We start from the raw sequence: 23,856 nt of genomic DNA on the forward strand, positions 1-23,856 counted from the left end.
TAAGCTCCTAATTTTTAATTTCTTTATTTTGTGTAACTACGACTTCTGACTTCACTTATTATACGGAAACCGTATTTGCTTTAGGCTATGCCCTGAAGGATAACGCTAAAGGGCCGGAGAGAATGGCGCAGAGTTACGCAAACACAATTTTTGCGTATGCAAGGTAATAACAGTGTGGACATTCATAATAATTATGCTACTGTTTTATTGAACGATGCCTTTAATTGAGTACTGAAGGTAATTACACATAATTTTGACAGTTGCAATTGCGGCTTGATGAATTTACAGTGCAGATTTTGTAATGCGAAACATTCCGTATCGGAGGTTGCTGTACGCGATATAACGTCATTCACATTGTGCTGTCATAAGGGAGAAGTTAATTTGCTGGCGTTAACACAAAATTTATTTTTCAACACACCTTATCAAGGACGCACTTCAAATGATCCAAGAATTCAAGAGAAATCAAAGTATTATTTCAATAATATTCGTAACTCCAATCCAGCTTTTGCTATGGTCAGCTCTGAGGCTGAATGACAGAGCATTACGCAGAGTGGGTCACTTTAAGATGCACCACATTTTTTATCACAAGTCAGGTCCAGTGACTTCTACTTATTTTTATTCACCATGTTAAGCGCAATTGCTTTTTTTATGACACAGACACAGCTGTTCGGTAGAGACTAAATGAACAAGCAAATCAGTCATGCTGCACTGATAACAATGTAACCCATGAAATTGTTGTTGAATTAGAACTCACTAATACTTTTCTGTGTTCTTTTGCTGTTATGAAAGACTATTGTTCAAGGTGGAAAATAAAAATAGAGAAATTTGTATGGTTATTACGGTTAATGAGACTTTAGACCTCTGGCTACGGAATTCAAATTGATGTATCCGATATCAGATGTAGATCAGACTGATGAAGGGAATAATTGTGTGAAGGGCTGTAATGTCAGATCAGGTGAAGTGGTAAGGTGTATTTATGAATTTCCATCGTATTTTCAGTCGCACACTACCGCTAGGCTTCATATTCATTTACCACATAGACAAAATGTTTACTTCGGAGTAGGGCAAGAGTGGGATGCAGCTGAAAATTATTGTCATTCTTTGCACTAAATGAAACCGATCCATTAGCGAATGTTTACTATTATGCTGACACGTCTTTGCACTGTGTTCGGGTAGAAGAGAGTATGTGGTGATGATAAAATGATTACACACATGTATATAGTGTATCCAAGGGAGTTAGAACTTTCATTTACGTTTGCTGTTATTCCATGTATGTGGCCCTAAATCATTTGAAGACGTTAGAACTCATAATGGAAGTCTTTACAAGATATTTGCTGCAGAATGTCACGCTCGCAGCATGCTTCAAATGAGAATGAATGGCGTGAATGTTTAAATGAAGCAAAAGAACTGAATTCGTCAAAGCAAACGATTCGTTTATTTGGTGTAATTCGTGCGCTGAACGTACCAGCAGATGCTTTAGCATTGTGGCTTCAATTTAGAATATTTCATTGCGGAGATTTCTTAAGGGAATAGAATAAGGAAATTTCTCGCAGTAGAGCACTATTATAAACTGATGATATTTTGAATGGTCATAGTTTGACATGTCAATTATTCGAATTACCTGTTCCATCGTTAATGCCAGAATTTCGTCGAATCCATGAAGAATTACAATGTAATGAACTTGGCGAACGAGCTAGATGTGAACTCCGTACTATTAATGACCGTGTTGTTTGTGAAGTTCAGTACCATGACACAGGCTCAAATGTGTTTTGCTTGACTGCTCTTGCCGGATGCGGTAAAACATTCACACAAACGGCGATTATTCGTAAATTAAATTCACTGAATCATAGTTTCACTGCAACAGACTTTAGTGGCATAGCTTCAAATCTTCTAGTTGGAAGTAGAACCTTGCACAATGTCTTTAAATTGCCTGTTCCAATTTTGGAAAATTCAGGTCCAATGTAACATCAACGGTGACTGTCGTCAATACATTAATTCATATTCATTGATTCTTAGTGATGAAGTATCCATGTGTCAGCTTCAAGTATTTAAACTTATAGACAGATTATTTAGAGGTCTGGGTACAGATGAACGTAGTAGACATAAAATTTTTGGTGGTAAGAGTGTTGTTTTGTGCAGTGATTTTCGCAAATTTTACCACTTGTTCCACATGGATCACACAAAAGTTTACTTGGGAACTGCATTAGAAGTTGGAATGAGTGTCATAAATTTTATCATGATACCTTAACTCAAAATATGAGGGCTATGCTACCTGGAGTAGAGTTAGTGGGTTTTTTGAAACAAGTTTTTAACAGCCAAGCAAGGAAATTTCCATAGTTTGGTGACAATATTATTGAAATACCACAGGGATTAGTTGATGATCAAAATAATATCATTAATAATATTTATGGTAATAATACAGGAAACATTTTATCACAATAAATGTTAAACTCAATTATTCTAGCACCAAAAAATGAAGCTTGTGGCATAATAAATAATGATATACTCAGTGCTAAACTACGTGAGGCAAAAATTTATCACAGCTATGATAAAATAATTCGTGATAATGTATACAAAAGTAATAATTAAATATGGACTACCCAGTAGAGTTTTTGAATTCTCTGTCTGTAAGTAGTTTACCATCATACAAATTACAATTTAAAATAGAGTGCATTGTTCTTCTTATTAGAAATATAATACGAAAGTAGTTAACGGAACCAGTATGCTTGCCAAATGATTATATTACAGTGCTATTGATTGCCAAATTTTGACTGGAATCATACAAACTAAGCAAAATTTGATTCCACATTTACATATGACTTAGTCTGGTACTATTTTACCTTTTCAGTTTCAAGGAACACAATTCCTCATTATTTATTCATTTGATGTTGCTTGCCATTAATAAGTCATAAGGACAAACGTTCGAAAAAGTTGGGATCTTATTAACACAAACAATTTTGCACATGGTCAGTTACATGTTGCAAAAGATAACAGTTCGATCTTTCGATGGTTTGAAATTTTATGTTCGTGAACAAGCAAGCAAGGACATTTATCGATTTATGAAAGAATATTTAGTAAAAATATGGTTTACACTGAGGTTTTGTATGGTTAAATTGTAGAATAAAGCATTTATTTCCCTATTTTTTATTCTTTTTCCTTTCTCACTCATTTCCCTATAGCACTCAGATAGGACTGAAAAACTTGCACTCTGTTCAGGTGAGGACTAAGAATCTGCATATGAATAAATTACAACCACTTATATTTAAAACATGAGTTTCATTACGTTATAAACACAGTCGGTCTAATTGGCGATACTAGTCAACTTACATAGATCATCTGAAAATAAATTATCTAGATATTATCTTAGTTTTCTTTCCATTTTCTGTTCCTGCCGTGATCACTGTGACGTGTCCATGCTTCCTAACAATTCAACTTGGGAACAATGCAATATTGGCATTAAAATTAAAATTATGATGTCTTTCCTCATTCCTTGGGATACGTTACAATACCAGCGCTTATTAATAACGTACACGAGATCAACCTTTGCATTTATCGTGTGTTTCTTGTACATTTTTTCTGTCATTATTTTCTTCATCTTGGAGGCTTATCGAAGTAAGAACCTGGAAATAACCTCATTATCAAGCTATGTCAGGGGGTGAAAAAAATCCCTTTTTTGTCTTGGACTCAGAGTGAAACGATTTACGAGAACAAATAAATAAAAGCTGTGTTTCCTATTGATCCCATTTCATTAATCCACTAGATATGCAGTTACTATTTACCCCTGACCATTACCAGCTATGGATTCGAGTTATTTGTGATACAACTCGTGAAAAAAGGTATTACACTGTGTGCGCTGTGATTATCTCGATCGAGCGATTTTAGTCCTAATGCCAACTTTTTTTTGAGGACAAAAAAGCCACTGCTACCGATGAATAATGGCGTGAGTACCATATTCCCGTTGTATATGTAGCGTTACCGGAACTTTTCAGGTTGAGATCGAAACACAGCGTGCCCAGGGAACGTGCAAACGCATTTTATCGCTGTCTTGCGGACTTAGATGTCAAATCGTTGACATGAGAAACATGGGGTCAACTTTCTGACAGATCACACAAACAGTTCGCTGTGGTGCAATGACTGCATTACAAGTGGTGACGAAATGGACGCAGTCGACTTGAGTCCTTCCAGAAGGTCTAAAAGAGAAGATAGTAGTATTCTTTCATTGGCTCGACGACAATAACTGCCATCCGCCAGGGCTTAAACGCAGAGTGTAACAATCAACCGTCGGGAGTAGGTATTGAAAGCTAACTTAAGATCTCGAGTTACCATTTGTCGTTCACCCCTGATACCGTATCACAGACAAGAGAGGTCTGCGTGATGGAGAATTAGTCAAATGGGGCAGTGAGTGTCCAGTCCCGTTTTGATTTGTGATGGTCAGATCGACGCTAACGTGTCCATATGCTACCTGGTGAAAGGTCACAGAAAGTATCGATTTTCGAGACTCATCTTCTCCAGCTCCTGGAAACACTATGTGGGGAGCTATTGGATATCAATACGGGAGTAATGTGATCCTTGTTGAAGAGAGGCTGAATGTTCTAGAGTTTGTGTCAACAATTAAAATCACTGTTGCCATTCCCTTGAAAACCAGGGTACCATATGGCAATTTCCAGCAGGATAATGCATGACTCGACAGAGCAGGTCATACTGAAAACGCGTTCAGGAGTATATAGATACTGACAGCTTGCCCCATCTCCTCTTTTGTTATCTATGAAGAATACCTGATACGTTCTGGGAAGACACGTAGTTTCATATGATTCTTTCTGCGTGAACTGACAGCATTAATCTCAGTTTTGGCGATGAATTGCGCAAGACGACATTCGGAGATTGTTTGCTTCCATGTTACCATGAATACAAGACTGTATTGTCGTTTGGCGATGAACGGCGCAAGATGAGACTGTTTGCTTCCATGTTACCATGAATACAAGACTGTATTCACGTTTGGCGATGAATTGCGCAAGATGACATCTGGAGACTGTTTGCTTCCATGTTACCATGAATACAAGACTGTATTCTCGTTTGGCGATGAACTGCGCAAGATGAGTCTGTTTGCTTCCATGTTACCATGAATACAAGACTGTATTGACGTTTGGCGATGAATTGCGCAAGATGACATCTGGAGACTGTTTGCTTCCATGTTACCATGAATGCAAGACTGTATTCGTGTCTGTGGAACTCGGGCCTCATACTGATGTTGATGATGGACATCATTTCGGACTGGAATGAAATATTCGTCATTTAACACTCGTAACATGATAAACATCTACACAAAGTTTGAGAAATATCGGATTAGAGCTTCATGGGGTAACACATCCTCTTTCCTTCAATCTAATTAAATTTCCAATGAGTGAGATTTTTCTGTCTTTTCGTCTTATAGACGAAATTAACTTTAATACAGCTATTATAAGTGTGTAACCAATTATGATAGCACTGTAATTCATACACTGAAAATAACGTTGATGTAGTTCGTAATGGAATTTTCTGGCAATTTAGTTGGCACATACGAGTATTGTGAAACTAGATGTAGAAAAAACTAATACGTAACATAAGGGACTGTCAAATGAAAACCTAACACACACTACAACAGGACATGGAACGGTTCCACTCAAAAGTAATCACCATACGCGTTAAGACATTTGTCCCACTGGGAGATGAGACAATCAAGCACTGTTCTGTAGAATGTGCTCGGCCGCTGACAGATCCACATCTAGGCTCACTCTTCCACTTCCCCGTCCGACTGAAACCGAGTCCACGCACGTCTTTCTTCAAGCCGCCAAAGATGTGAAAATCGCACGGTGAAAGATCCGAGCTGTATGGAGGATGTTGCAGTGTTTCCCAACCAAATCGCCGAAGCGTAGTATTCGCCCGATTGGCAGTATGGGGACGAGAGTTATCGTGCAGTTTGATGATTCCGTCCGACAGCATTCCGACAGACTGATGACAAATGGCAAAACCAACAGAGGAAACGTTCCACATCCACCGCCAAAGAAATCCAAAGCTGTACAGACAAGTTCTGGTAAAGTCATGATGATATGCTCCTCCGTCAACAGAGATCGTATGCTCGTCGAAATCCTCGAGCGTTGAACCACAATCAATGCATAGCACTATGAAGACATTTTGCATAAACTATGACGCGCCATGAAGTCAAAACGCCCAGGAAAGCTGTCGAATGGAATAATGCTGTTGCAAGGTAACGCCCACCCTTACGCTGCGAACCAGACGAATACTATGCTGCAGTGATTTGGTTGTGATACGCACGTTCCGTACAGCCCAGATCTATCACATTGTGATTTTCACATCTTTGGCGTTCAGAAGTAAGGCATACTTGGACGTCGCTTCCAGTCGGACGTGAAAGTGGAAGAGTGGGTGCCGTTGTGGATCCGTCAGCGTCTGACCGCGTTCTGCGGATCAGGGACTGGTCGTCTCCTCTCCCGATGGGATAAATGTTTTATTGCACGTGGTGATCACTTTCAAATGGAACCATTACATGGTTTCATTGCAGCCGGTATTCGGTTTTCGTTTGACTGCCCCTCATAATAGACTTTTCGTGAGGCAAGGGATCTGAGAAATTATTTGTATAATTAAAATCGAGTGTTGTTGAGGAGCAGACAGCTGTTTAAGGAAATTAGTTTCCTGTTAATCTATATAAATGACAATTGTGGAGAAAATAATCTTTTTTTAGACATTTATACCTGCTGCTGGGATATGATTTGAAACATAGAATTGTAAATTTTTAGCCTAACGTTATTTTTAAAATGTTAAGTGTAACGATACATTATAATCAGTAATTTTTCGTTATTTTAGTACTTGCTGGAAATGAATGTAAACTGTTTTTCTGCACTATTTATGTCACAGTAATTTCGAAATGTCCGGTTCTGTGTTATATGTAACTTATAACGTGCCTCTAGTTATGAGAGTAATAGATGGCCGCCGAATGAGATCATAGGTATTTTCTTTGTCCTTTAAAATAACTTATTTAAGAGGAAATAGTGTCAAATTTAAATTTTCTTTGTTTCGTATACTTGTCGTAGTGTCCGTTCTTTTTACACAACTGAATATTAGCGTCCCAGCAGAGCTTCTTCTTGAAAAAACTTCGTGTTATCTGAAGTCCCGAAATTTTGCGTGACAAACACAAAAAATTTTACTAAACTTTTCTTGATAGTGCAGAATTCGTTAAAAAAAAAGACAGCTAATAGTTTCATCAGTGCCTGTTGTCGCAATAAAAGTGTAATTAAACGTTTCTAAATCGTATTTAACTTACACATTTCATACTGTTTAGTAGTTAGATAGACGGGATATAGGCCTACATTTTCCGAGTTATAAACGTTTAAAAACCTGACCTAACACGCTCGATTACATAAATTCTCTAAAAGCAAAGTAATTACTAATTCATTCTTCTGTCATCGTATCTCTAAATCAGTAAAAGAGTAACAACAACCGCACATAAGACCTTTGTGTCGTTTTTTGTTTACATACAGCCAACCTCGCGTCCTTGACAAGTTTAAAATATTCTTTAAACTTAATTATTCTTTCGAAACTGACCATGAGTGAGAAATGTAAGATCTGTTATAGGGTAGTGAGTAGAGGAATTTGTTGCCAATCTTGTAGGAAATATTTTCACTGGGAGTGATGCAGTGCGGAGAATGTTGGGAGAACGGAAGAGGCTCTCTCCTGGATCCACAGAGTATGCAGTAGGAATTTTTAATTGGGGAGCAGGAAAGGAAAATCTGTGCCCTTCAGGCACAGTTGGAGGAAGCAAGGAAGGAACTGATAAGGATCAAGGGAAACAGGGGGAGGAGGGTAACTGGAAACCTGCAGCTGGTAGGAGGATAGGAAGAAAGAGAACGAGATCTGACAGTTTTATCATCAACACGAGAAACAGATATCTACCACTGCCAGAGTAAAGTGGAGAAGAGCCCCAGGTTGAACGAGGAGCAGGAAATGTGCAGCACACTTTAACCGAGGCCAAGAAGGCTAGGAATGTACAAAGTGTTAGGAAGAAGTGCTACTGCTGGGTAGTAGCCGTCGGCGAGGTGTAGGCCCTCAGTTACAGGAAAGTTTAGGGGCAGCATACCAGGCCACTAGTATCTTCAAGCCAAATGCAGGGCCAAGTCATGTGATAGAGGACTTACAGTCTTCATGTAAAGACTTTACAAAAGAGGATCAGGTAGTGATAGTGGATAGGCCGGGAAACAATTTGGACAGAATTGGGCATATGACATTGGTAGTGGCCTGGACAAGATAGCTTCCCGGACTCATGGCACCAACGTACACTTTGTTATGCTATTCCAGCGTCATGATCGACCACATCTTGATGGAGCTGTGAGGCGAATCAGTGTGGGGTTAGGGATGGCTCTGAGGGCAGCCAACTTTGCTCATGTTTCTGTGGGGTTTTACTGGGCATGGACTACACCTAAGCAGGACTGGGAAGGGGAGATTGGTACAGCTGATTCATGAAAGTACAGGGGGTGGATCTTGGGCCACACATGGTCAAATACCTGTTGTCAAGGGTAGGAAAACTAAGTCTTTTTTAGGATAAATCCACACAAAAGGTTCCCCTGCCTAAAGAGAATCTCTAGAAATTTAAAAAATACTGAAACAATCACTTAGAAGACAGATTTTAACACTCCAAATATCACACATGCCAGGTGCCACAAAGAAAAACAAACTACTGGAAAGAATATCAAAAAATGGTTCAAATGGCTCTGAGCACTATGGGACTTAACATCTATGGTCACCAGTCCCCTAGAACTTAGAGCTACTTAAACCTAACTAACCTAAGGACATCACACAACACCCAGCCATCACGAGGCAGAGAAAATCCCTGACCCCGCCGGGAATCGAACCCGGGAACCCGGGCGTGGGAAGCGAGAACGCTACTGCACGACCACGAGATGCGGGCTGGAAAGAATATCATGGGGCATTTCACAGGCTTAAAAATCCTCCATCAAAACATGCAAATAAAATACAACTATTAGAAGTTGAGCGCCAATCTTAGAACTGTACAGTAGTTTGTGTCACATCACTCGTGTAGAGAAACAGAAATCCGACATGTAGTATTATCATTGTATGAAAGGGCAAACTCTTACTGCAGAACTGCTTCAAGGGGTGGAGGATCATCCATTTATATCAGAAAAAGGACACAGTTCAAATCAAGACATGACCTCAGTACAGTAAGTGAAGACAAACACTTTGAAGTGTGAGCTATTGAATTAATAGGGCTTGATATCACCAAGAAATTAATCTTTTTGTGTATGTATACATCTACCAGTGGTAGTGTGTACATTTTTTTCAATAAATTAACAGAAGTTATAGATAAAGTCTCAAGTACAAAGATCAACATAATTCTATGTGGAGACATTAACATAAAGACTAACATTATAAATGAATCCAGCAGTACCATCATAAGTATCCTTCAAAGTTTTGGCATGTCCCTATTGGTCAATAGTGCAACAAGGGTTACTACAATGACTGCATTAGTGCCATGTGGCCACAAATATGGACAGGGAAAAATGTGATGTAGCTGTAAAAGATCTTGGACTATCAGATCGTCTCTGTCAAATAACAACCATAAAATCAGGCATCAAATGATTCCCTAAACAACACGACTACTAAGCACATCTATCAGAAATCAAAATAAAAGATTTTTCAAAGGAACTGGTAAAACAAAGTTGTGATGACGTGTATAAGGAAACCAACGTGAATATGAAAGTCTCTAAATTCTCCACGTCATTTAAAATGAACTTTGAAAATACATTTCCAAAATTATGCATGTCTGTATCAACGTCTCACAAAAACAGATGGGTAACAACAGATATTAAGAAGTCCTCCCAAACACTTAAATACTTCAGTTCCATGACAAAGGGTCACAATGATCCAGAATTCTTAAATTCCTGTCATAGATACAAAAAGATTTATAGGAAGGTGCTGATTTCTGCAAAAAAGTCATTTGATGACAAAATAATATTAATGCAGAGAATAAAAACAAAGCAGTCTGGGATGTTATAAAAAAGGAAATGGGGAGAGACAAACAAACACAGAATAACATACTGCTAAGGCAGGAGGATAAGACAATAAATGATCCACAACACTTAGCAATCAGCATTTTTCAAGTATCACAGAGAAATTACAGCAAAAATTCCCCAAAAGAAATATAACACCTGTAAAAAGTGTTGCACTAAATACAATGATGTTACTTCCAACCACAGAGAATTAAGTCAATAAAACTGTTCAAAAACTAAAAAATAAAAAGTCAATAGGCTTAGCTGAAGTACCAATGTCTGTACTGAAACAATGTATAGAGATTATACAAGGCTCCTTAGAGATATAATAAATGAATCCTCCACATCAAGGACATTTCCAGAACAGTTAAAGCAGACAGGAGTTGTACCTTTGCTTATGAAAAGTAATGTAGAAGACACAGAAAATTAGCAGCCCATTTCCCTGCTGTCACCATTCTCAAAAATAATAGAAGCAATTATGAAAGACAGATTAATGAATTGCCTGAATAAATACAATCTTTTAGGCCAATCACAGTTTGGTTTCCAAAGTGGCAAGCATATGGAGTCAGTCATGGCATAATTCACAAAAGTTGTACTTGATGCTTTGACAAAGGATTTGTCACTGGCATATTTTTGGATATTTCTAAGGCCTTTGATAGAGTCGACCACAAGTTTCTATTAAATAAATTAGAAGCATTAGGAATAAGAGGAGTAGCTAATGACTGGATTTGATCATATTTAGCAGACAGGGTACAAAGAGTAGAGGTAACACGTACTTCAAGTAGATCTAACCATTTAGTAAAACACTTATCAGAACCAAAATACACTAATATAGGGGTTGTGCAAGGTAGCATATTAGGACCAATACTATTCCTGATATACAGCAATGACTTTCCCATTAGTGTTACTCATGGTGAAAAAATTCTCTTCACTGATGACAGCAATATTATAGTCACTGAGAGAACAAGAGACCTCATTGCAGAGAAAGCAAATGAAACTATCAAGGAAGTATACGACTGGACAACAAGCAATAAAGTGACACTGGACATAAAGAAAACCAATGCGATGAATTTCAGTTTGAAGAGGGAAAATGACCATGTTAAATTAAATTTAGAAGTCACCTGTGGAACAAATGTAAAATTTCTGGGAATGAATAGTGCTTCTCGGCTGATGTGGTGTGAACCCACAAAGGTACTTGCAAACAGAACGTCATCAGCATGTTATGCTCTTAGAATCCTATCATCTGTGTGTTACATGCAGTGTCTTTTAGTTACATACTGTTCATATGTTCATTCAATTCTTAGCTATGGCATTCTTTTTTGGGGAACAAATGCACAAAATATGAACACAATTTTCAAACTCCAGAAAAGAGCCATAAGAATAATAACCAAAAATAGTAGTCGAGCTCACTGTAAAGATCTGTTCAAAACACTGGGGACTTTAACTGCTTCCTGTGAATACATTTACCAGTGAGTTGTACACATAAAAAATAACATTGGTAATTACTGCACAAACAGCTCTGTACATGGCGATGCAACTCAACTTATATTTACCATGAAAAAATAAACATAAAACTCAAAACAGCATTTTCTACCAAGGAATAAAAATGTACAATAAATTACCAAAAGAGGTTAAAGAAATTGCAAAAGTACACTTATTTAAAACGGCAGCTAAAAAGTTCCTGTTATGCAATACATTTTATACATTGAAGGATTACTTAGATAAAATAGAGTAGTGGTTTGATAAGAAAATGTTGTACAAATAAATAATAATAATAATGATTATAAAACATCCAAGATTCCACACAACACCTCCACTTTATGTTTTTTCCTTCTTTTTTCATTTCTAGCAATACTTACCCCCAAGCTACGCATAGCGCTATACTAACACCTCTTTCTATTTCTCTGCTCAACATCTCACTCATTATGGAGGGATGCTGATTCAGTTTTTCAGGATAGCAAATGGGACGTTGCGGTACAGTAAATTGCCCAGAGATCACCATTGTGTGTGTGTGTGTGTGTGTGTGTGTGTGTGTGTGTGTGTGTGTGTGTGTGGTGAGTGAAGTGTTATGAAACAATGTATGTGTAGTGTGTGCAGTGCCTGATAGTGAGATATGAGTGAACAGTGTGGCATTACATTATTTAATAAGTTATTTGTAAAAAAAGTATTTTATACCATGAGTAAATCTAATGATTACGTCTAACTAGAAGTCTGTTAATATATGTGTATACGAATTAAATTGGTCTAAACATGTAAATACTTTGGCATGTCCTATATCCTTGTAAAAAGAGATCTACTGATGAATAAAACTACTAATACTACTACTACTGCTACTAGAATGTACCTGATTACGCATGAGAAAGGGTAATAGCCTGTTGAAAGGATGACCAGGGTTCTGTGTTAGACTCTGGGACATCCCTTGATATGGTACTATATAATGGTACCGTGATTAAACGATGTGTTTAAGTTTTGACATGTTTGTTCTGCATCGTCAGCTGTTGTTGGTATTTTAAGTCCTGGCAGTAGGATCGCAAATGTGGTGGGTTGAACAGGGGCGTGATTTCTGCGTTCTTGAAGATATATTACAGAAAATCAGATTCTGTAGTATCCAAAATTTAAGTGTTGTGATTAATAATCGTTTTGTGATTTATCAATAATAACGGAAATTCTATTTTAAACGCGGTACATTGTCACGTTCACACCAGTAACTGTGTAAGAAGAAGTGTGCAGATGGTTGAAACGATAGCACTTGAAGATGGATTCACAGAGCCCAAAACTTCATTGTGAATAATTTATATTTGTATTATTTGTGAATAAGGGCGGAATGTATTGACCGATAACTACAGAAAAGAGTCACCATATACTCCAAAGGCGAAAATGTCAAGAAAAAACTTAGAAATGCAATATCGATAAGTGATAAAGATAATGAGAAATCATTTTAGTAATTTATCGATTCCCATGTTGTTCCCTCCAAGAAACAGCATACCCTTCTCTAACGTCACACTCTGTTTTCGTAATAACGAAATACGTGTGTGTGTATGTGTGTTTGTTGTGTGTGTGTTCCACATGTTCTCCCAAACCACAGGACTAATTTCAACCAAACTTGGTGGTACACATATCAGTTACTGTCAGTTAACACTCGCTATGGGGGTAAGAACAAACTATCTGCCATAGTTCAGGAGATATAACGTCATAAACACCGAGTTGCGTGAAGAACCGTCGCTTCATACACGTCTTTACTTCTTTGCTACAATCTCTATTCGCAACATATGTCCCAGACAGTGTTCACATATGCCGCAAAATGTACCTACACAAATGCATCATTCTACGACACATAGTTCAAGAGTTGTGTGACGTCGTAAACATTGAGATATGTGAAAAAATGCCGCATCCTGCACGGATTTTTGTTAGATTAGATTAGATTAGATTAATACTAGTTCCATGGATCATGAATACGATATTTCGTAATGATGTGGAACGAGTCAAATTTTCTAATACATGACATAATTAAGTTAATTTAACAACATACTTAAGTTAATATAACAACTTTATTTCTTTTTGTGTTTTTTGTTTTTCTTTATTTTTTATTTTTATTTTTTTATTTTTTAAATTTTTTTTCTTAATTTATATCTAAAAATTCCTCTATGGAGTAGAAGGAGTTGTCATTCAGAAATTCTTTTAATTCCTTCTTAAATACTTGTTGGTTATCTGTCAGACTTTTGATACTATTTGGTAAGTGACCAAAGACTTTAGTGCCAGTATAATTCACCCCTTTCTGTGCCAAAGTTAGATTTAATCTTGAATAGTGAAGATCATCCTTTCTCCTAGTATTGTAGTTATGCACACTGCTATTACTTTTGAATTGGGTTTGGTTGTTAATAACAAATTTCATAAGAGAGTATATATACTGAGAAGCTACTGTGAATATCCCTAGATCCTTAAATAAATGTCTGCAGGATGATCTTGGGTGGACTCCAGCTATTATTCTGATTACACGCTTTTGTGCAATAAATACTTTCTTCCTCAGTGATGAATTACCCCAAAATATGATGCCATATGAAAGCAATGAGTGAAAATAGGCGTAGTAAGCTAATTTACTAAGATGTTTATCACCAAAATTTGCAATGACCCTTATTGCATAAGTAGCTGAACTCAAACGTTTCAGCAGATCATCAATGTGTTTCTTCCAATTTAATCTCTCATCAATGGACACACCTAAAAATTTGGAATATTCTACCTTAGCTATATGCTTCTGATTAAGGTCTATATTTATTAATGGCGTCATACCATTCCCTGTACGGAACTGTATGTACTGTGTCTTATCAAAATTCAGTGAGAGTCCATTTACAAGGAACCACTTAGTAATTTTCTGAAAGACCGTATTGACAATTTCATCAGTTAATTCTTGTTTGTCAGGTGTGATTACTATACTTCTATCATCAGCAAAGAGAACTAACTTTGCCTCTTCATGAATATAGAATGGCAAGTCATTAATATATAATAAGAACAACAAAGGACCCAAGACTGACCCTTGTGGAACCCCATTCTTGATAGTTCCCCAGTTTGAGGAATGTGCTGATCTTTGCATGTTATGAGAACTGCTAAGACGCTCCTAGTAGAGTTAGCTTAAAGGAATCCCTGATACCTGGCAGTGCGTTTGACAGCTTTCAACTGCAAAGCCTGAACTGCTGTAGGCGGAAACAATAGCCATCTACAGAGCTTTAGAGAGGCGCTGCCTGAGAGACATTTGCAAAATCGTCTTGTAGACACGCGATGCAGCTGCGTCCAGCGTACAGGAAAGGTCCAGGGTCATCTCACACCGTGTTTACCGCATAATTTCAAAAGTGTTTTCACGAATACATGGACATGAAACTTTTTCTATAGTTTGGTTACGCTACAAACGCAGTTCTTTTTTGCTGTGTTTCTAAAAGAAATTAGCAAAATGAATACCAGGCAATGCCGGGTTTGTCAGATCCCAATCAGTTAAGAGGAGAACTGTACAATTTGATTTAGTATCTCTCTACGATTTTTTGTTTACAGAACGTGCAACTAGCATCGAAAATTAAATTTCTGATGACTTACAGTATTCTGCGTAGATATGAATCGAGGAAATATATAACACATCGGATGAGAACATTTATCATACAGTTGGTGAAATGATGGAAATCGTAAATCTCGTTCTATTAGCAACATGAATTTTATTGTGTATTTGTTAAGGGTTGTCAAAGCTACCTGAATAGGAAATCCATATATCAGACGTAAAAACAGAATTTACAGCACTTAAATTGTAATTCAAATGTTTTTCGATCACATGGTGCATATTTACAGACTAGCACTTCCACACAACAGTGCACTTTAGGTCCAAGTCTTCCATAACAAACTATTTCAGGTCAAAACTCTATGTTCAGCAGTGGGGTCACGGAAGAAATATATGTCATGAAGAGTTAAGGACGAGGAAAAAGAAAAAGGTGCCGACTTGAAAAGATGGGCGCAACAATGTCAAGAGTGATTTCCATGTTTCCGTTCCTCGTCATCTTCAAACTATTACCCGCCAAGCCATTGGATGGTCAACAACATAGTATGTGGACGCGCGTTGCTATGGCACAGGACTGTCCCGGATGACGGTTCCTCATTCCATCAATTTTCATTGGTACGTCTATTTGGAAAGCATTTTGAAGTGCACTTCACCTGTGTAATAATTATAATAATAATGATTTTTCCAAAAGTAGATTTTAGTTCTTCAACTAACTGTCAGATACTCAAGTGTGACTTTAATGCAAGGGTTTCCATAGTCTTTTGGTCCTCATGCGGCTGACTATTACTGATTCCTCCACCTTTTAGGGCCTCTTTCTAACCACAAATTCAAAAAGTTGCCTCGAACTCCCGTCCACTCCTGTGTCCTCTTTGACAAGGTCGTTGTGAGTACTAGGGTGAAACCTTCTACCCAAACTATTAGGTCGCCACTGCGGCAGATTTTTATTCAGTATTTGAACAGTGAATGTAATCAAACGTGGGTGCAAGTACGTTTTGATTACCAATCAGTGACGCTAGCCCTAGACCACGGTGGCCCTAGAGTCAATAGCAAATAAGAAAGTTCAAAAGTATTCCAAAATTTACGCGTACATTAAAAAACGAAGACTAAAATTTTAAGGGTATATTAAGAGTACGAAGCAACCTGGGATAAAGCAACTTTAAACTACGAAATAGGAGAAAAGGCTGAAAATTCATGCCGGGAGAGTCGGACACAAAGAAGAAATTACAAGAACACCGGAAATATTTGTAAGAAAATGAAACGCTTACAGCCGTCTGTACCATCTTATTTATTGGGTAGGTACCAGTTTCGGCTCTTTAGTGCGCGATCTTCAGGCCTTAGTTGATGCTGAAGGGGTTATCACGATCCACATACACTATGCATCAGCGGCCAACATAACTGGTTTATGGAGACAGACAGTCTGTGAAACCAGTTATTTTGGCCTGAAGGTAATACGCCGTTCTTTTCGAGAAACACTATTGGAGAAATTCAGAGAATCGGCATTTGAAGCTGACTGCGAAATGATTCTACTGCCGCCAATAACATTGCGTGTAAGGATCACGAAGGCAAGATACGGGAAATTAGGGCTCATACAAATGCACAGACACAGTCGTTTTTTCCCTCGTTCTATTTGCGAGTGGAACGGGAAAGGAAATGACAGTGGTACAGGGTAGCCTCTGCCAAGCAGCGTATGGTGGCTTGCTGAGTATCTATGTAGAAGCCCGCCCGGTTAGCCGAGCGGTCTAACGCACGGCTTTCCGTAGCGGGAAGGAGCGCCTGGTCCCCGGCGCGAATCCGCCCGGCGGACTTGTGTCGAGGTCCGGAGAGCCGGCCTGTCTGTGGATGGTTTTTAGGCGGTTTTCCATCTGCCTGGGTGAATGCGGGCTGGTTCCCCTTTTTCCGCCTCAGCTACACTATGTCGGCGATTGCTGCGCAAACAAGTTCTCCACGTACGCGTACACCACCATTACTCTACCACGCAAACATAGGGGTTACACTCGTCTGGTGTGAGACGTTCCCCGGGGGAGGGGGGGGGGAGGAGGGCGAACCGCACAATAACCCTGGGTTCGGTGTTGAGCGGCGGAGGGGTGAAGTGAACTGCGGCAGTCGTCGTCGGGTTGTGGACCACTGCGGCTACGGCGGGATCGGAGCCTCTCCGTCGTTTCTGGGTCCCCGGTTAGCTTACAACATCTGTGTGGATGTAAATGTAGTTGGAGAGCAGTTACCAGCTCATTCGTATGTAGAGAATGAATCAGATAAATTAAAGGAAAGGAAGACATTAAGCCATCGAGACTACCTGTGGATGTTTTTCTAGTTCTGAGGAACTCGGTTCAACGCAGGCTGTACCTAGAAGCTAACCAGCCTGCAGTTACAAGAGTCTTTTTATCAGTCAGCAGCCAATCAGTCTGTCGGTTGTCCAGAATAAGACTGCTTACCACCAGCGTCACATGCAGTCTCGAATACATCATTCTGTTAAAAAACTGTACCCTCCAAAACAGCTAATTTAGACACTGGTCAATAGTGACACCCAACGACAAGTGTCAATAGGCAACTACGTGGGCCCAGAACGAATATTCGCTCTGCGGCGAAGTGTGTGCCGTGTAAAACTTCACCGCAGATTAAGATTGTGAAACCGACAAGGACTCGAAACTCGGACGTTTTTGTTTCGCGGGCGAGCTCTCTAAAGACGGAGCTGTTCATCCACGACTCAGAATCCACGATGACAGCTTTAATTCCGCCTGTACCTCATTTCCCACCTTCCAGACCTCACAGAATTTCTCCCGCATTCCTTGCGGGACTAACAGCCCTGGACGAAAGGATATTGCGGAAACATGGCTTAGCTCCACCCTGGAGGCTCGTTTCCAGGATAAATTCTCGCTCGCCAGCGGATTGTATGGTTCGGCACACAGTTTTGATGTGCAGGCGGCGAACAGTCCGTAACAGCATAATTTTTTATTTTGAAGATGAATCTGCAACTATATCTTGAACACATGCCCGATTCTAGGAGGAAAATAGTGTCTTTTACTCTACACTACCAAGATGGACCGATCCAAATGAAATGTTGGTTACGGTCAGTTAAACACTGTGAATAAACTATTGAAACTTACTGAAGGAAAGTGGATTGATGTAGCTTGAATGACAGAATCATGGACTAGAAACAGCAAAATTACAAATTTGAAATATACTGTAAGAGCGATCTCGAATTTCAGCAACCTTAGTTGCAAATCACTCAAAACTCGCCTTTTAGATACAAAATTAATTCGTTCGCCATTTAGAAAGGCGCTAGTATTTCGAAAGTCTGTCACCGCGACAGGGGCGTCTAGGCTTCCAGTATGCAAAGCCAAGAGAGCTCATCGCTGCCCTTAACCTATCTAAAGAAGACGCCGTTGTATAAAATGTCGGATAAAACTAATTTTCCACTCAAGCCGGAGAACAGCTATTACTTGCATGTCAGGGGAGCCATTTCGGAAGAACAGAAGCGAATTTAGAGCTTTACGAGCTGTTCCGAGGAAGGTTATTAATTACAGCCTGCCCTGCCTTCGAAGCTTCCCACCGAGAAGAAATATCTTGAGAAATTTATTGCCAAAGTGATACCCTTAAAGCAACGCCAAGTATTGTATGAGAGTTATCTCAACGTTTATTAAGTTATGGTTATCAGACTCTGTGATGAAAATGAAGCTAGAAATGCCAAAAGGGTTTAATTAATGAAGTGCTGCAAAGCGATATCCATTTAAGAGGTGATGGTTAAGTTAACGGTATAAATATTCCTGTTAAATTTTTTTAATTAACTCTTCATTTTAATTTTGTGAACCATTTATATGTATATTATCCTTTACTGTTTTCTCCGACGTTAGACTTACTGGTTGCAAAAGAAATGTGAGCTTATGATTCAGCTGGTTAATTTATGAACATTTCAGTTACCAGCTCACACGGTGACGTATGAGATTCTTAAAGTGATTCTCAAGCTTTCTGTAGTATATTGTGCGTGTTGGAGAACATCTATATTATATTTATATTATATTTATTTGCCTGTAGACAACTGTTGTTTTCTTATTACATATTTCACAATAAAATAAAGACCTGCTACAATGTAACAAGAAAGCTGGTTTCTCAAAATTTCGTCGTTAAATACAGATCTGTTACAATGTAATGAGAAAGCTGGTTTTTCGAAATTTCGTTATTAAACATGCATCCATGGCACATACATAGCAGAATGCCTTTTCAAGCTCTGTAGTGATAATATCAACCTTCTGGTTGAAGCATCGCTCTCTATCAGTCTACCAAGTAGAGAGTTACTGTTAGAAAAGGGAGATGAAGTACGACGTAAATAGACAGAAAGGAAGGGAAAAATGCAATTCCGTCTTATTCTTTTCTAGTTACTGTTTTGCGGTCGGCGGACATCTTCACCATCAGTTTAACATATATTTCCGATAGAAGCAAACTAAATTATAACCGAAACCCTTGTTAATGACTCAGATATAACGTCCACTCACATTAATGTGACCACATGTGAAAAGACTGAATAATCACGTCCTGCAACGCGGACGACTGATAGACGTCTAGGAAGAGAGTCAATGATGTTCTGGAAGGTACAGACAGGGATGGGGAGCCACGCCGATTCCTGCCGTGGGCTGACCGGTTGAGAGTCCATAGTGCCATCTTCCCGATGGAGTTGGTCCCACAGATTCTCGATTGGGCTGAAATCTGGGGACTCTGGTGTCCAGGGCAGTACGGAAAACTTGTCCTGATGCTCTTCGAACCACACACGCACACTGCTAGCCATGTGATACGTCAAATCGTTCTACTGATAGATGCCATCGTGCCAAGGAAAATCAGATTGCATGTTGTGGTTCACCCGGTCCCATGGATTGATGCATACATGTATTGATCCACTGTGCCTTCCCAAATGACGAGATCACCTAGGGAATACCATGAAAATATTTCCCAGTCCACAACACTTCCTCCTCCAGCCTAGACCCTTGTGATGATTGTTACAATGTTTCCTTCCAGACGTTTCACGCCACTCTTGTCAATGGCCTCTATCTGATGAAGCATAAAACGCGATTGATCTGAAAAGGTCACCTGTAGTCACTCACTGGTCGTCCATTTGGTTTAGTCGCCGATGATAAGCAGTTAGCATGGGTGCACGAACCAGACTCCTGCTGCAGAGGCCTATATGCAGCAACAATTGCTGAACTGTTGCTGAGAAGACACTATCGGTAGCGCACTGGTTCATCTGGACGGTCAATTGCTCAGCAGTTGCATGTCTGTTAGCCCGTACACATCTCGAACACCCCTGTTATCTATGACTCATGGCACACCACTACTGCTTCGGCACCGGTTTCGGATAGCGCCATTTTGCCACGTACGGTATACTTTGTCAATGTCGGCACGCCAACAATTTACAATCTTCGCAGTTTCGGAAATGCTCTCACTTTTGGCCCGAAAGACAGTGATCCTGCCCTTGTGGACGTCAGACAATTGTTCTGTTTCCGCATTACAACAACGACTGTACTGTTCTTCCGCGTTTCCCCCCCCCCCCCCCCCCCCTCCTCTGAGACATATTATATACTCCCCACTGCTAGTGCTGCCACTGCCGTCTGTGAGTAGTTATTGCACGTTGAGGACGAATGTACACGGTGGTCACATTAAAATGACTGAACACTGTATAACTATTTTTTTAAGAGAGCATGTTTTTGGGTAGCCAACGCAGTTCACAAATCCATTCTAACTCACAAAATACAACTGAAACATCGATAAATGTTGACTGATACTGATAGCCTAAGAAACAGAAACCACAAGCAAGGCAAGCCAGAATCAATATCCAACATGTAAACAGTTCCACGGCAGTAGGCAATGGCTCTCTGGTGGCAGGTGCACAACCGCTTCATGGTCAGGGTAGAATTTTTTATTTATCATTTTTATTTGGTCTCTAGCTGCCCAGATATTTAGCCAGTTATTATTAATATATTTACAATAACACTTTCTTTTTCATGTTAAAAGTGAATTTTCGATACACCTCACTATTTTTTAATTTTAGAGTATCGCTATAAATAACAAAGTCGCATAAACTTTCTAATTCGTATGCTGAGAATTTTAATATCTGGATATTGTACTTCACTGGAGTAAGTTTTATGGGGTTCATCATTGGGAAAAATTACACAGGACAGAGATTAACACTGTATAGAAATAACCAGTTATAAAATGACTACAGACTTTTCATCTTCTGGTATCAGTTGTTGGTGTGCACTTGTTCAGCCTACCGAGCATTGTGATTACTGTGGTTCGGTGTCCTCTCATCTTGGAATTTAAAGACGAATGTCCATCTCTTGAAAGTATCTTGCAATGTGAATGTAGATTTCTGGTTGTCGGGGAAGATTCATAACACCTGTGGACAAGGGAATTCCCAGTTTGACGAATACGTTGGAAGTTTTTGTATGACCATCCTTCTGAATGGAGATCTGCGGGACTTCGGTAGTTCAATTATGTAATAAAATGGAACACCTTCAGCCGTCCTTCCGATGTTATTTATTTTTTGGCTACCAGTTCTAGTGCTTCAGTGGACCATCTTCAGGCCTTGCTGAGGGGGTTAACTCCAACCATATACACGATTCATCAGTGGCCAACATCTCTGAACTGGTTTTCGCAGACTGCCTGTAACAACGATGTCGCCTCTCCAACCAATAACTAGATGATGCCGTCTTTGTAGACTCATATACACCACTTTATCAGTGACTGAAAGCTACAAGAGGTATTTCAGAAACTTGACAAAGTCAATGATTTTATGTATAGATACTAGTATAGCATCTGAAATATTTTAAATATTTTTTTCATATATTGCTACATTAATATAAGATGTTAATTTATGTGTCTTCTGTTACGCCGTCGCCAAGGTAGCCCCTGCGGGTCGGCAACACACCTAACACGACACATGACAGAGATTGTCTATGCCCAAAGGCGTAAGCAATGGTAAACATCGGCTGTTTTGGGAACAGACATTCCACGTACTACTTCCTTCAGAGGGAGTTCGAGATGGCCTGCAGGAAGTATTACTACACCAACTTCTGATTGGCTGGCCAATACTACTTAAAGGCTAGAACCAGCACCGGACGTCAGGGTATTCGAGGGTTGGATTCCCTCTCTTCTTCATCGAAGAGTTTCACTGCCTGGGCTACTCTCAGGGTGCGCCTTCGACGTGGAAGATCCCTGCCGTGTCGTCTGTTTGCCGCCGCCTTCCGCTTGGTCGCCGCCTTCCGCTTGGTCGCCGCCTTCCGGTCCTTGCAGCCGCCGCCGCCGCCGCCGTCCCCGCCTGCCGGTGCTCGCCGCCGCCGCCGCCGCCGCCTGCCGGTGCTCGCCGCCGCCGCCGCCGCCGGTGCCCGCCGCCGCCGCTGCCGCCGCCATCCGGTGCCGCCTGGTCGCCGCCGTCCTGACCCTGGTCTACGGCCGTCTTCGTCTTCATCCGTCTTCGTCTTTGTCTGTCCCCGGTTTCTGTCCTCTCCTCTTCGTTCTGTTCATTCTTGTTTCTCTCTCCCGTCATGTCCGCCCCCACCACCACTGTCACTACTACCACCACCGCCATTGTCTATACCTCCCCTTCCGCCGCCTCCACCACTATAACTTGGTGTGCCCAGTCCCACCTCCCTCCTTCCATTCCACCTCTCCTCACTCTCCCTTCACCCTCTATCTTTGTCGCCCCCTCTCCCGCTTCTTCCTCCTGCTCCTCTCGTTCTGATCCCTTCCCCCCACTCCCCCAGCCTGTCACTGCAGCTCCAGCTCGGGTGGTGGCCCGTCGGGCCACTGTCCACGCCCAGCTCTCCCCGTCCCCTTCGCCATCACCGCCGCCACTGCCACCGTCATCGTCATCGTCGCCTTCACCGTCACCGTCACCATCTCCGGCGCCGACTCCGGCCCCGGGACCTGCCCCTCCCCGCCACATTCCCGTTGTTCCCATCCCCCACACCTCCTCCACCGCCGTCAAGCGCCCCGGTGGCACCCCTGCTTCCTCTGCTTCCAAAAAGGCTGCGCCTCGTCCTCCTTCCCCCACCCATGATGCCATGGAAGTCTCCCCGCCTGTCCCTGCCCCCTCATCCTCCTCCTCTCCCCCTTCCTCCTACAGCTACCTCCTCTCCCGTCCTGATCCCTCTCTCCTTGAAGCCCGGAACCTCACCCTCTTCCTTCGCCAGCATTGTCCTGGTGCCCCCATCTCCCTCCTCACTCCTCGCCGAGATTCGGTCCTCATCTCCTCCCCCAGCCCAACCCTCCATACTGACATCCTCTCCCGTCTCCCCATCACCCGTTTTGGTCCCAACGCCTCCCTTACCCCTGCTCCTTCTCCATCTCCTACCCGCCAACCCCAACCCCCGCGTCGCCCGCCGACCCTCACCGCCGTGATCACGCGGCTCAGTCCGTCGATCACGGAGGAGGAGGTGTTGGCGGAGCTCCAGGCCCATCCCACGCTGGAGGTGCGGGCGGTCCGCCGCATTTTCAACTCGGCCGGCCCCACCCGCCTTATGCGGGTTTTCTCTGAGGACGCCCCCTCCATTGACTGTCTCCTGAAGGAGGGTGCCCTCCTCTTCCACCAGCGGTACAAGGTCGACCCTTCCCGTTCCCCTCCTCAATCCCTGCGCTGCCAGAGGTGTCTGCGCTATAATGCGCACCCCACAGCTGAGTGCCGCGAGGCCCCCACCTGCCCGCATTGTCGGCAGGCGCACTTCCTCCGGCAGTGCCCTAACCTCCAATCCCCTCCCTCCTGTAATACCTGCAATCTCC

The sequence above is a fragment of the Schistocerca piceifrons genome, chromosome 6 (genome assembly GCF_021461385.2).
Source record: "Schistocerca piceifrons isolate TAMUIC-IGC-003096 chromosome 6, iqSchPice1.1, whole genome shotgun sequence".
Classification (NCBI taxonomy): Eukaryota; Metazoa; Arthropoda; class Insecta; order Orthoptera; family Acrididae; genus Schistocerca; species Schistocerca piceifrons.